The sequence below is a fragment of the Oncorhynchus gorbuscha genome, linkage group LG10 (genome assembly GCF_021184085.1).
Source record: "Oncorhynchus gorbuscha isolate QuinsamMale2020 ecotype Even-year linkage group LG10, OgorEven_v1.0, whole genome shotgun sequence".
In the NCBI taxonomy this organism is placed as follows: Eukaryota; Metazoa; Chordata; class Actinopteri; order Salmoniformes; family Salmonidae; genus Oncorhynchus; species Oncorhynchus gorbuscha.
This window is the reverse complement of record NC_060182.1, coordinates 80,005,593-80,018,253: the sequence shown is the minus strand read 5'-3', so window position 1 is coordinate 80,018,253 and position 12,661 is coordinate 80,005,593.

The window sequence follows — 12,661 nt, the reverse complement described above, 5'->3', positions numbered from 1 at the left end:
TGTTATACATTACGTTTTGCAATGCTATGCGCAATGCTGACATTGGCTACAGTCTTCATACAGTCCACCAAACAAGAGTTAATAATTGATTTATGATCTATCCCACCTCTGGGCTAAACATTGACCAGTATCTGCCTGACAGGTGCAGTTTTCTGTGAAGGTCAAGGAGCAATCACGTACTGAGAGCCGCAGTAAGTTATGGTTGTCACAAAGTTGCACCATTACAAAATGAATTGTACTATAGTAGCCTACTTCTTGCCTACTGTCTGTTCTGTGGACTGGGCACATAGGTGTGAAAATATAACCCTGCATTTGCGCATGTGCACTACCATTCAAGAGGAGATCAAAGACTTCCATAGCTGTTGACTAATCATATATCAAGGGACTTGAGCCATCATGGCAAATCCAGAAGCATAGACATGTAAAAACAGGCGGGGACCACTGAGTGTTTAAAAATGGAAAGTTCCCAACCCTCTGGTTCATTCAACATCTGCGGTATTGAACACGTGTCAAAAGGTAAGCATGTTTAAAAGGGTTGAAGTTAAGTTACCACAAATCATTTCACATCTATAGGCCTAATTGAATACACAGTTAGAATACTACTTTAGTAACATTTCAATGATTAGTGTTTCACACAAGTGATGGGTCTATATGAATCCACTTGAAACAGACTCCACATAAACCTTTAAATTACGCACCTCATGGAATATGGGAAACAGATGCTTTGTTTACTACGGTTGAAACACTTGTTCAACAGCACCTCCTAGTGTTGACCAGATAAGATGTGATTCAATGCTGCCTTGCGTTCATGATGATACAGAGGACAGCCTTATAATTGACGACTGTTTTACTTGTGGACATTGTAGACTATGCCTGTTACCCCATGTGTGTGTGTTGCCATTTTTGTCTCGTTTTGCCTGTTCAGGTGTGGGATGATGCTGATGATGAGGCCCTGCGTCTGACCCAGACTCATGGCCTGACCTATTGTATGTTCCACCCTTTGACCATCCTCTGCTCTGGTGAGAAGATATTTAAATCAGACAAATCCTTAACCGAGCCTGTAGTAAAGGGCATGACTTCAAGAATGACTGACTTAGATCACAAATGATAAACTAGGTGTTTCGAGCCCTGAATGCTGATGGGCTGACAGCCGTGGTATATCAGACCATATACCACAGGTTTTTACTGCTCTAATTACGTTGGTAACCAGTTTATCATTTTAATAAGGCACCTCTGGGGTTTGTGATATATGGCCAATATGTAAGGAAGTGGGCTGGGGCAGTGAGCACATCATCTGTGGAAGCTGAGGGAGCAGACTGTTTTAACGCAGCAGAATTAAAGGCTGCCAGGATGGTCACCCTCCCTGACATCACCAGGTGAGAAGAGAACAGAGATTAAACTGAGATTTTCATTTAGCATTGTGTTGTATTCAAATCTATTCCATTCCATTCTAATGATCTGCAATGGTTGTATTGTTAGAGGCCAAGTGTCTGAGTTCGAAGACGGTGTGAAGGCAGGCCTTTGAGTGCAGTAAGGGGGGAAACATGAACATCATATCAGAGCTGGTCACTGAGCAGCAGTGGAGACCTTCCTGGGTGAGCGTTGTACCAGCAGGCTCTGCAAGCAGTGGAGACCTTCCTGGGTGAGCGTTGTACCAGCAGGCTCTGCAAGCAGTGGAGACCTTCCTGGGTGAGCGTTGTACCAGCAGGCTCTGCAAGCAGTGGAGACCTTCCTGGGTGAGCGTTGTACCAGCAGGCTCTGCAAGCAGTGGGAGACCTTCCTGGGTGAGCGTTGTACCAGCAGGCTCTGCAAGCAGTGGAGACCTTCCTGGGTGAGCGTTGTACCAGCAGGCTCTGCAAGCAGTGGAGACCTTCCTGGGTGAGCGTTGTACCAGCAGGCTCTGCAAGCAGTGGAGACCTTCCTGGGTGAGCGTTGTACCAGCAGGCTCTGCGAGCAGTGGAGATCTTCCTGGGTGAGCGTTGTACCAGCAGGCTCTGCGAGCAGTGGAGACCTTCCTGGGTGAGTGTTGTACCAGCAGGCTCTGCAAGCAGTGGAGACCTTCCTGGGTGAGCGTTGTACCAGCAGGCTCTGCAAGCAGTGGGAGACCTTCCTGGGTGAGCGTTGTACCAGCAGGCTCTGCAAGCAGTGGGAGACCTTCCTGGGTGAGCGTTGTACCAGCAGGCTCTGCAAGCAGTGGAGACCTTCCTGGGTGAGCGTTGTACCAGCAGGCTCTGCAAGCAGTGGAGACCTTCCTGGGTGAGCGTTGTACCAGCAGGCTCTGCAAGCAGTGGAGACCTTCCTGGGTGAGCGTTGTACCAGCAGGCTCTGCAAGCAGTGGAGACCTTCCTGGGTGAGCGTTGTACCAGCAGGCTCTGCAAGCAGTGGAGACCTTCCTGGGTGAGCGTTGTACCAGCAGGCTCTGCAAGCAGTGGGAGACCTTCCTGGGTGAGCGTTGTACCAGCAGGCTCTGCAAGCAGTGGAGACCTTCCTGGGTGAGCGTTGTACCAGCAGGCTCTGCAAGCAGTGGAGACCTTCCTGGGTGAGCGTTGTACCAGCAGGCTCTGCGAGCAGTGGAGACCTTCCTGGGTGAGCGTTGTACCAGCAGGCTCTGCAAGTGGAGACCTTCCTGGGTGAGCGTTGTACCAGCAGGCTCTGCGAGCAGTGGAGACCTTCCTGGGTGAGCGTTGTACCAGCAGGCTCTGCAAGCAGTGGAGACCTTCCTGGGTGAGCGTTGTACCAGCAGGCTCTGCAAGCAGTGGAGACCTTCCTGGGTGAGCGTTGTACCAGCAGGCTCTGCAAGCAGTGGAGACCTTCCTGGGTGAGCGTTGTACCAGCAGGCTCTGCAAGCAGTGGAGACCTTCCTGGGTGAGCGTTGTACCAGCAGGCTCTGCAAGCAGTGGAGACCTTCCTGGGTGAGCGTTGTACCAGCAGGCTCTGCAAGCAGTGGAGACCTTCCTGGGTGAGCGTTGTACCAGCAGGCTCTGCAAGCAGTGGAGACCTTCCTGGGTGAGCGTTGTACCAGCAGGCTCTGCAAGCAGTGGAGACCTTCCTGGGTGAGCGTTGTACCAGCAGGCTCTGCAAGCAGTGGGAGACCTTCCTGGGTGAGCGTTGTACCAGCAGGCTCTGCGAGCAGTGGAGACCTTCCTGGGTGAGCGTTGTACCAGCAGGCTCTGCAAGCAGTGGAGACCTTCCTGAGTGAGCGTTGTACCAGCAGGCTCTGCAAGCAGTGGGAGACCTTCCTGGTTGAGCGTTGTACCAGCAGGCTCTGCAAGCAGTGGAGACCTTCCTGGGTGAGCGTTGTACCAGCAGGCTCTGCAAGCAGTGGAGACCTTCCTGGGTGAGCGTTGTACCAGCAGGCTCTGCAAGCAGTGGGAGACCTTCCTGGGTGAGAGTTGTACCAGCAGGCTCTGCAAGCAGTGGAGACCTTCCTGGGTGAGCGTTGTACCAGCAGGCTCTGCAAGCAGTGGAGACCTTCCTGGGTGAGCGTTGTACCAGCCGTCACTGTTCTGATCCCTATACTTTACTCTGCTTTATATGGAGGTATAGTTGTATTCTAAAAGAAACAGAAAAAAGAAATAGCTACAGGTCACAAATAAATATTTTCTGTTTGTGTGTATACATGTGTGCTTGCTTATGTGTGTGTGTGTCCAGACGAGGAGCGTGTGCTGGTGGAGCTGGCCTGCGGGGCTGCATTAGTAGCTGTGTACTGTGGGGTCATCCAGAGTCTGCAGGGTGAGGGCCGGCTGCCCGTTCCCCTAGCAGGGCCCCTGGTGATGATCGTCTGTGGAGGCAGCAGCGTCAATCAGGCACAGCTGGAACATCTCAGGAAGGTCCTCAATAGATGAACACAGAAAATGGAACCATAGAATTAGATAAACCTTAGAAGTACACAGTTTGGAAAACCATACAGTATTTAAAAGGCTATTGGACTCCCACCAGTTTATGGCTCCAGACTGTGTTATTGAAAGATTATGAGGATGGATTCTTAATAGTTTTTGATTACAGATTTTTAACCCGTTGTATACATTTTCACAATGTTGACCAATACTGCCCCAAATTTCTCTGCTTTGTAATCTGTGCCAAATTTGGAAAATCTCTGACATCCTTTTATTCATGGAATTAAATCTGAAATAAAATTCAGTAGTGCTTAGCGTTATTAGTGTACATTTGATGCAGCATTCAAATGCAGTTACTAGTGATGACCAACAGGTGGTACTCCTTGTCACTGAGAAGATACAGTCAGAGACTCAAGAGAATGCTAGACATTTCATAGGCTACTTTTTATCTGCTTGGTGCCTGGCAAATTAACTAAGTAGACCAGACCCAGCTGCTATTGCACTGTTGCCTATGGGAGAGCCACCCCTAAAGTAGACTAGAACTGTGCCAATTTTTTCAATGTTTTTGCTTCATCTTTATAATCCGCCATCTTTGATGCAGTATCTCTGCAGACTAACTAAAATCCAGTGGAACTGTTAGGCTATACTAAGACACCCTTGACACCCATGAATTATCTAGTATTCCATTGTTTATATATAGTACCAGTCAAAAGTTTGGACACACCTTGTCAATCAAGGCTTTTTCTTTATTTTTTACTATTTTCTATATTGTAGAATAATAGTGCAGACATCAAAACTATGAAATAACACACATGGAATCATGTAGTAAACAGTGTTAAACAAATTAAAATATATTTTACATTTGAGATTCTTCAAAGTAGCCATCTTTTGCCTTGATGACAGCATTGCACACTCTTAACCAGTTCACGAGGGATGCTTTTCCAACAGTCTTGAAGGAGTTCCCACATATGTTGAGCACTTTTTTGCTGATTTTCCTTCACTCTGCAGTCCAACTCATCCCAAACCATCTCAATTGGGTTGAGGTTGGGTGATTGTGGAGGCCAGGTCACCTGATGCAGCCCTCCATCACTCTCCTTCTTGGTCAAGTAGCCATGACACAGCCTGGAGGTGTGTTTTGGGTCATTGTCCTGTTGGAAAAACAAATGATAGTCCCACTAAGTGCTAACCAAATGGAATAGCGTATCGCTGCAGAATGCAATGGTAGCCATGCTGGTTAAGTATGCCTTGAATTCTAAATAAATCAAAGTGTTGTCAGTAAAGCACCAACATACCTCCTCCTCCATGCTTCATGGTGGGAACCACACATGTGGAGATCATCCGTTCACCTACTCTGTATCTCACAAAGACATGGCGGTTGGAACCAGAAATCTCAATTTTCAGACCAAAGGACAGATTTACACCGGTCTAATGTCCATTGCTCATGTTTCTTGGCCCAAGCAAGTCTCTTCTTATTATTGGTGTCCTTTAGTAGTCGTTTCTTTACAGCAATTGGACCATTAAGGCCTGATTCACGCAGTCTCTTCTGAACAGTTGATGTTGAGATGTGTCTGTTACTTTTTACTTTGTGAAGCATTTATTTGGGCTGTAATTCAGCAAGTAGCGTAAGCAGCAGGTAGCCTAGTGGTTAGAGTGTTGGACTAGTAACCGAAAGGTTGCAAGATCGAATCCCTGAACTGACAAGTTAAAAATCTGTTGTTCTACCCCTGAACAAGGCAGTTAACCCACTGTTCCTAGGCCATCATTGAAAATAAGAATTTGTTTTTAATTGACTTGCCTAGTTAAATAAAGGTCAAATTCTGAGGCTGGTAACTCTAATGAACTTATCCTCTGCAGTAGAGTTAACCTTGGTTTTCCTTTCCTGTGGTAGTCCTCATGAGAGCCAGATTCATCATAGCTCTTGATGGTTTTTGCAACTGCACTTGAAGTTCTTGAAATTTGCCGGATTAATGTCTTAGAGTAATGATGGACTGTCATTTCTCTTTGCTTATTTGAGCTGTTCTTGCCATAATATGGAATAGCTATTTTACCAATTAGGGCTATCTTCTGTATACCACTCTTACCTTGTCACAACACAACTGATTGGCATTAAAAAGGAAAGAAATTCCACAAATGAACTTTTGACAAGGCACAGCTGTTAATTGAATACATTCCAGGTGACTACCTCATGAAGCTGGTTGAGAGAATGCTAAGCGTGTGCAAAGCTGTCATCAAGGCAAAGGGTGGCTACTTTGAAGAATCCCAATCTTGTTTTACACTTTTTTGATTACTACATGATTCCTTATGTGTTATTTCATAGTTTTGATGTCTTCACTATTATTCTACAATGTAGAAAATAGTACAAATAAAGAAAAACCCTTGAATGAGTAGGTGTGTCCAAACTTTTGGCTGGTACTGTACATGTAGGCTATGCTATTGTTTAAGCTGTCATGGTTGTTGAGACATAGTCTTAACAAACGTGGCTATGTTAAACAGATATCAGTAGCAGCTTCATATAAAACCGATTTATAAAATAATTTAAAATAGTCATGGAAAAGCTCATGCTCGCTTTCAATTTGTTTAACTACCTCTATTTTGACAAGCTGTGTTGAATTGAAGAATGTCTACTATTGGGATCGGCTAATCACAAGCTATGAGGTCTCTAAAGGTAAATATTTAATGATCAAAAGCCCCTTGGCCTTGGGCTATCTCCTGAAGAGCCGAGCGTGTGGAGGATAGATCCTGTATCTGGAAAGCTAAGGACTGGAATGCCAAGTCTTACTCTTCCACACCCATGATTCTGCCCATCCATAATATAAACACATATGCCATGTGTGAGCATATACTGTATTTCTATAAAGATGTAATATAGCTCTGCTTCTACCTATAGTAGCCTGATGTGTTTCACTGTCTGTACAGTATGTATTAGACACTCTCTTTATAGTCTCCCAAGCTACAGTGTCATAACAAGCACCATTTAATGGAATGGCATGGCTGCTGAGTTTATTGAATGTTTACTGCACACTTAGGAAGCAGTTCACCAAGGCCCTATGTCAGTCACTGCTCTAACAGGCCTTTATGTTGCTTCATGAATTTAAGTATGATTTCCAGCATGAGTGGAACAATTAAAGATGATATAGTAAAAAAATATATAGTGAGCTACGAGTTATCATTTTGATATAAGCTGTAGAAATGGAAATGAGTGTGCTTCTTTTTCTTTTTTTGGGGTCACTGGTATTTTGGAAAGGACAGTCATTGAGAACCACTAATGCTGCATCAACACAGGCAGACCAATTCAGATATTTTTTCCACTAATTGATCTTTTGACCAATCACATCAGATCTTTTCACACCAGATAATTTTCACATCTGATTGGTCAATTATCCCTCCCCCAGGAGACAGAGTATTAAGGGTTAATCTGAGATCAGATCAGAGGCATTAAAGGATTGATCCCTCACCTCCCATAAGTGGACATCCCAGAGATGGCATCCTATTCAATGTATACTACTTTTCTGGTCAAATGTAGTGCTCTATGTAAGGAATAGGGTGTTCAGCCTCAGGTATCAATGACAATACATTCTAGACAAGGAAGGGACAGGGTGGTACAACAATATGCTGTACAATAATTGGCATACTATATTCTATGTTACTGTAATGGAGTTATCGGAAGAACGTAAGTAACACTATACGCTGTTTTCATTGAAAACTATAACACATTTGGAAATACACAATGTGTTGGTAATATTCAGTGTGGATGAAAGAAATGAAAAAGCACAGTTCTATACTTTTGAGATATGAAAGATTTGAGAGAGGGTGCAGACAGCTGTATAGTTTGCCTGTCTGCTGAATAATGTTTTCTTCTGTTAGCTATAGGTCTAATACAGTACAGTTTATAGAAATAGTCTTGTGGTCCAACTACAATCCTCTCAGGCATTTCTATACAAAGCGTGACATACTATCGTACCAATAATTAATCCTCCATCAATCACAACCTTTGATGTCTAGGTGTGTGTGTGTGTGTGTGTGTGTGTGTGTGTGTGTGTGTGTGTGTGTGTGTGTGTGTGTGTGTGTGTGTGTGTGTGTGTGTGTGTGTGTGTGTGTGTGTGGAAAAGGCTTGGTGGATTTCTCCTTTTGTTTAAAACTATAAATCAAGCTGGAAATCAAAACTTTTTAAGATTTTTTTTTTTTTCAGTGATGTTCTATCTACATTATAAAGAGCTCTTACACATCTCCACGGTAAAGTTCTAGGATGTAGAAGCATTGTCTGGTTGGATTTGCTGCACAGAGGTGGGCAATTCTCCTTACAAATGTGTTGGTCTCAGAAATAGCAACAAAAGATCACTATGAAGTCAACAAGTCTGCATATTTGACCTTAAGGTGAAACAAATGAAAGTGAACACATCGTAACAAATGAATCTGGTTGAGTTACAGTACAGCCAAGTCAGAAAGAGAAAAGAACAGACCTGCGAAGAGAAAGACAGAGAGAAAAAAAAGTAATGTAAACCAGAGAGAGGAACCTTAGTTTGAACTCCATACAGTCCTGCCTACCCTGCCTGACGACAACGACCAGTCTGTCTGTACAGGGGGCTTATCCCTAGAGCAGCTTTACTGTGCTTTACTGACTCTACACGACACTTACATACCTCCATTAGCCCCCCAGCTGGGAACAATAAGCAGGCCTGAACAATTTAAATATTTACGCACCACTAATACACCCAGTTCAACCTTTGGAAGTGCTGCCTTCTGCACATAAAGCAGACCAACCAGCCCCTGACGTCACCCCCTGTATGTCTCACTTCCTTCGCTGGCTATGGCTCTGGGACAGCAAACAGTGTAGCTTGGCCTCTAAGAGAAGCCATCAATTCTATAGAGATGTACCATCAAATTAAGGAATATATTTTGCAAGATTTTAAGAATATATATTTTAAAGTAGTGTCCTTTTAAAAAATAATAATACTTTGCCTTGGACCATTTTGTATTGGTACAAATAATAAGGAAAAGTATGATGCTGGTGATGATGATGGTTTGCCAAAGTGATGATCTCTTGAACCACTGTAAAGAATGAGGCTGATGAAGAAAAAGCAAGGGTGAGTAAACGATACGGACAAGGTGTTTAAGTAGACTGTTGAACCAAAATAAATCCACCTCGGATATATAAACCAGATCGGAGGCGTGAGGAACTAAAAGTAGTAGTCACCCCTGTAGGTCGAGCTATGTTACACAGTTTCCAGTTACAACATACATAAAAGGAACAAAAACAACTTTTAGGACTAAAATCAGTAGTAAATCTCTGTATTCCAAAATGGACCATAATCCTGGAGCTATGGTCTGGTCTGCTCTGCACTGCATGCATCACCAGCTGCTGTCATGGCTGTAATTCCACCATACAGCTCTCATTCCACCATTATTCCTGTAATCCCCCGTAATTCCGTCTGTGCCCTGTTTTTGGCTAAATAAATCCCATGTTACCCCTCCACCATCAGCTTCCCATCAGCTCTGCATCATAATGCGTAGGAGGGTTTCAAAGACTTTTCACATTGCCTTTTTATTACTTACTGGTTAAAACTACTGTGATGTATTTATTATTTTATTCTGTTATGTTCTATCTATTATGTTAAATTCCAGAAAGATGCCTGTCAGATGAAGATACAGTATGGTGTCATGTTGATTTGCCACATTGTCTTATAGTCTTTAAAGGCTCTCAATAAGCTACTTACACATACAGGGCCTTCAGAAAAGTATTTATACCCCTTAACTTATTCCACATTGTCTTGTTACAGCCTGAATTCTAAATGGATGAAATATATTTATTTTCTCACCCATCTACACACAACACCCCATACTGACAAAGCGAAAACATGGTTTGAGACATTTTTAGCAGTCTCTAAGAGCTTTGCACACCTGGATTGTACAATATTTGCACATTATTCAAGGTCTGGGAAGTTTGTTGTTGATTATTGCTAGACAGACATGTTCATGTCTTGCCATATATTTTATAAGACGGTTTAATTAAAACAATAACTAGGCCACTCAGAAACATTCAATGTTGTCTTGGTAAGCAACTCCAGTGTATATTTGGCATTGTGTTTTAGGTTATTTTCCTGCTGAAAGGTGAATTTGTCTCCCAGTGTCTGATGGAAAGCAGACTGAGCCAAGTTTTCCTCTTGCCTGTGCTTAGCTCTATTCCGTTTCTTTTTATCCTGAAAAACTCCTTAGTCCTTTCCGATGAGAAGCGTACCCATAACATGATGCAGCCTAACCTCGCTTATTAACACACGCCTGCCAGCTGCACCAATGTGTTAGAGGAAACACAGTTCACCTGACAACCGAGGTCAGCCTGCAGATGCACGGCCCACCAAAAATCAAATCAAATGTATTGATCACATACACGTGATTAGCAGATGTTATTGCGGGTGTAGCGAAATGCTTATGCTTCTAGCTCCAACAGTACAGTAATATCTAACAAATGACACAACATATACCCAATATACACAAATCTAAGTAGGAATGAATTAAGACTATATACATATATGGACGAGCGATGTCAGAGCGGAACGGACTAAGATACAGTAGAATAGTATAGAATACAGTATATACAAATGAAACTAGTAATGCAGATATTTAAACATTATTAAGTGACTAAGATACCGTAGAATAGTCTAGATTACAGTATATACATTTGAGATAATGCCAGATATGTAAACAATATTAAAGTGACTAGTGTTCCATTCCTTAAAGTGGCCAGTGATTTCTAGTCTAAGCCTATAGGCAGAAGCCTCTAATGTGCTAGTGATGGCTGTTTAACAGTCTGATGGCGTTGAGAAGCTGTTTTTCAGTCTCTCGACCCCATTTTTGACGCACCTGTACTGACCTCGCCTTCTGGATGATAGCGGAGTGAACAGGCAGTGGCTCGGATGGTTGATGTCCTTGATGATCTTTTTGGCCTTCCTGTGACATCAAGTGCTGTAGGTGTCCTGGAGGGTGGGTAGTTTGCCCCTGGTAATGTGTTGGGCATACTGCACCACCCTCTGGAGAGCCCTGCAGTTGCTGGCGGTGCAGTTGCCATGCCAGGCGGTGATACAGCCCTACAGGATGCTTTCAATTGTGCATCTGTGAAGGTTTGTGAGGGTTTTAGGTGAGAAGCCAAATTTCTTTAGCCTCCTGAGGTTGAAGAGGCTCTGTTACGTATTCGTCACCACGCTGTCTGTGTGGATTGTCCATTTCAGTTTGTCAGTGATATGTACGCCAAGGAACTTGAAGCTTCCCACCTTCTCCACTGCTGCGGTCCTGTCAATGTAGATAGGGGGGTGCACCCTCTGCTCTTTCCTGAAGTCCACAATCATCTCCTTTGTTTTGTTGATGTTGAGTGAGAGGTTGTTTTCCAGGCACCACACATCGCTAGAGTGCGATGAGCCAAGTAAAGCCCGTCCGGCCAAACCCTCCCCTAACCCGGACAACGCTGGGCCAATTGTGTGGTGCCCTATGGGACTCCCGATCATGGCCGGTTGTGATACAGCCCTGGATCAAACCCGGTCTGTAGTGACGCCTCTAACACAGCGATTCACTGCGATGCAGTGCTTAGACCGCTGCGCCACTCAGGAGGCCCCTTTGCCACCTTTTTGCTGTTTTACTTTAATGCCTTATTGCAAACAAGATGTGTGAAGGTTAGTATTGTGGAGTAACTACAATGTTTTTGATCCAGTTGCAGTTTTAAGAAAATATAGTTAAGTTTTCACTGCCATTAAACTCTGTAACTGTTTTAAAGTCACCATTGGCCTCATGGTGAAATCCTTGACTGGTTTCCTTCCTCTCCGGCAACTGAGTTAGGAAGGATGCCTGTATTTTTGTTGTGACTGAGTGTATTGATACACCATCCAAAGTGTAATTAATAACTTCACCATGCTCAAATGGATATTGAATGTCTGCTTTAAAATACAATTGACCATTAGGTGCCCTTGTTTGCAAGGCGTTTGAAAACCTCCCTTCTCTTAGTGGTTGAATCTGTATTTGAAATTCACCGCTCGACTGAATTACAGACAATTGTATTTGTATGTGTGGGTTACAGAGATGAGGTAGTCCTTCAAAAATCATGTTTAACGCTATTAGTCCATGCAATTTATATGACTTATATCAGAAATGTTTACTCCTCAACTTATTTATGCTTGCCATAACAAAGTGGTTGAATACTTATTGACCCAAGACATTTCAGCTTTTCATTTTTAATTAATTTGTAAAAATAATAAAAAGCATAATTCCACTTAGACATTATGGGGTATTGTGTGTAGACAAGTGACACACAGTGTCAATTGAATTAATTTTAAATTCAGGCTGTTAACACAACAACATTTGGAAAAAGTCAAGGTGTGTGAATACTTTCTGAAGGTACCATAAACTTTTTTTACAAGGGCTGATCATAGTTCTCCATTGGAGCGCCATTCCTATGGAACTACATTTCCCATACAAACATTGCTTTGTTATCCTTGGTCAGTTCGCGCTAACATGATCAGAGAGGAAGAGGCGAAGCGAGAGGGTTTACTCCGCCCAATATCTGTCCACGAAAAATAAGACCACGAATTCAGAGAGTGTGTCGAATTTGGTAAACAAAAATGTAATTTCTAATTTGATACGTGAGGCTAATTTGATCGAAAATAAGTTTTGTAGGCTAATGGGTAGTTTGTTGCGAAGGTACTGATATAAATGAGTTTATATATACTTTCATTGGCTAGAATGGTCCGACCTGATCTCGCGATCCTCCCGCCTGCCTTCCATCTTTGAGGACATGTATTTCCATTGTAAAACCGGTCACTCAACTATCTTGTCAATATAAT